Source organism: Dipodomys spectabilis, unplaced genomic scaffold (assembly GCF_019054845.1).
Source record: "Dipodomys spectabilis isolate Male_0828 unplaced genomic scaffold, ASM1905484v1 ptg000082l, whole genome shotgun sequence".
In the NCBI taxonomy this organism is placed as follows: domain Eukaryota; kingdom Metazoa; phylum Chordata; class Mammalia; order Rodentia; family Heteromyidae; genus Dipodomys; species Dipodomys spectabilis.
The window spans coordinates 2,983,418-2,986,230 of NW_024870759.1; the positions used below are offsets into that span (position 1 = coordinate 2,983,418).

At 40.7% G+C, this 2,813-nt stretch overlaps 1 pseudogene; it reads right to left on the reverse strand.

Annotated features, from left to right (window-relative positions):
• Window positions 1-495: 495 nt before the first annotated feature.
• Window positions 496-1,196, reverse strand: LOC122110922 (annotated as a pseudogene).
• Between the last annotated feature and the right edge of the window lie 1,617 nt (window positions 1,197-2,813).

The window sequence follows — 2,813 nt, forward strand, 5'->3', positions numbered from 1 at the left end:
ATCGTGTGTCACCACTCTGCCTGCACTCATGACTAGAACACATCACTAGAGTAAACACCACGAGTCCTGTTCCGGTTCACCACGGAAGTGAGGCAACTGATTTTTTTTTAACTCACTACAAAATCAAAAAGACTGCTCTAAAGAGATGAGTGTCACCCTCGCTCCTCCATGAGTAGGTATAGTGTAAGGTTAGTATGTGTTAATGGCAACATGGCATGGAGGAGGAGCAGAGGCTGGCTGATTGGTGGGCCTGGACCTCCTGGGAGAGCCATGTGCCTCTGCCACCAGGAGCCTGCGCCACTTCCAGCTTTTTTCTTTTTGCTTATGTGGTGCTGAGGAATCGAACCCAGGGCCTCAGGCATGCAAGGCAAGCGTTGTACCACTGAGTTACCTTCCAAGCCCTGGGCCCTAAATTTTAATAAGATGTGAATTTGAACTCATATTTAAAAGAAAACTTTAAAATTACTGATTGGTTCAAAACGGTTTTATGGAGAATTAATCTGGAACAAAAACTTGGCATTGAGTGTGAAGGCTCCACTGTTTTTGAGTAAAGCATACAAAGCGGGCAGGGATGGAGGAGGAGTATGGCGGTTTACAAGAGCAGAGCAGGCAGTTTCTCTTCTGCTTCTTGACGGGGTGGGAGGCGGGGGTCCAGCATGCAGAGAACGTACGGAGTGCGCTTCATCCAACACTGTCTTGAGGCCTGGCTGCTTGAGAGCCTAGCACCCCAGGTATTTCACAGCACCAATCTCCTTAGCCATGGCTAACCCCTGTGGGTAAGTGATGAGTGATGGGTGTCAACTTCATCTCCTTCAGCTTCTCAATTATGTCTTTATCATCCCTAACATCGAGTTTCGTTCCCACGAGGATGATGGCGGCGTTGGGACAGTGGTATCGCACTTCTGGATATCACTTGGCATGGACATTTTCAAATGATTCAGGAAACACGAGGGTAAAGCAAATCAATATATCTGTTTGTGGATAACAGAGGGGCCGTAATCTGTCATAATTTTCTTGTCCAGCTGTATCCCATAAGCCTAGATTCACTGGTTTTCCATCTACCATAACATTGGCAGAATAGTTGTCAAAGATGGTAGGGATGTACTCTCCAGGAAATGCATTGGTGATGTAACTGATCAGCAGACAAGTTTTACCTACAGCTTTGTCTTCCACCTCCCACACTTGATGGCCTGCATCTGGGCCACTCGCTGGGCCCCAGCGGTGTTGGTCCGGAAGGAAAAGATGGAAGCAGCAGGCAGGCAGGCGTTTGACTGTGGGGGGCAGAGCACGAGGTGCCGGGCTGTTGTTCACTCTGACTAGCCCTCAATCAGTGGACTGGAAGCCGAAGCCCCACTGCAGCCACCACCCAAAGCTGAGGAAAACTGCAGAGCTTTATATACCATTCTTGAGCAAAGTAGTACCTTTGAAATAATTATGTGTGCATTCTGAATGTCTACAGGGGTTTTGAGAGCTAGGCTTATTTTTCTTTTCTGTTTCTCATGATACTGAGCACCCTAGTAAACATATTACAGGCACTGTATGTGTATTGCTGAAAGGAATTGATTACCATAATTTTGTACTATCTATCCTTACCCTTGAAGCTAGCAGTCTAATGAGTTTTCCTCCTGCTTATTTTTTTCCTTCATTAAAATATGTGAATTACAAATTGAGAAGTGATCACTGTAACTAGGGAAATAATCCAAAGATTTTATTTTAATATAAGTATCTCCCTGCCTACCTCATTCTTTGAGGAAATCAGTGCTATTATCCACTATTAGTTTCCATAGCCTTTTTGATTTCCTTATAAGTACATATAAATGCACATATACTATACTTTTGCTCTGACAAAAATAGGCTATTATGCTATTTGTCTTCCTTTGCCACTTGTCAATTTACTTGATAACATGTTATAGATACTCCCAGGTCAATATAGATCTAGTTCATTTATTTTAGTAGCAATATATTGTCTACTAGATATAATGTAATTTATTCAGCCATTACTTTACTGACGGATATGCAATTTGCTTCCAGTGTTCTTTTTTTGCCTTATTAAACAATGCTGCAGTAGATAACCCAACACAATATTCTTTGTATTTCTGAAAGCAATATTATTATGTCAGAGTGTAAGCGCATTTGCAATTTTCATGGATACTGCCAGATTATCTTCCACTTTTTATCAGTATTGAAAATTCTTATTTCCCTTAAATATTCTTTATTTTATTGCTGTGTAATGAGATTTGGCAAACCAACATTAAGAAAGGTTGAGTATTCTTTATTCAATGGGAACTCAAAAGCTTCAAAAATCTGAAATTTTGAGCATCTACCTGATGCTACAAGTTGAAGATTCTGCACATTACCTTGTTTGATGAGGTGCAGTCAAAATGTAGGCATACTAAAAACTGTGTACACATAAAATATATAAGACATATGATTTTGTTAAGATTTGGGTCTCACCTGTAAACCCAAACAGGGCCCATGTATATATACATGATCGTGCTGACTAAAATATAGTATATACAGGAATAAAATTCCATAGAGTAACCATTTGAACAATTAACAGTTTAACAAATTAACATCAGAAAGCTGAAACATGTTTCGAATGAGGGAAAGGCTAGTGAGACAGGAATGAATGGAAAAGGGAATGATGGACAAATGTAGTCATAATAGTATATGTGAAAAAGGAAGTGGGAAACTTGATATAACTCAGGGAGAAGGGGTAGAGGAGATCAGGGAGAATGATGGAAAGTATGGTTGTGAATAAGATGTACCATACACAAATGAACATGTTAAATTGTAACACCCATGTACATCCA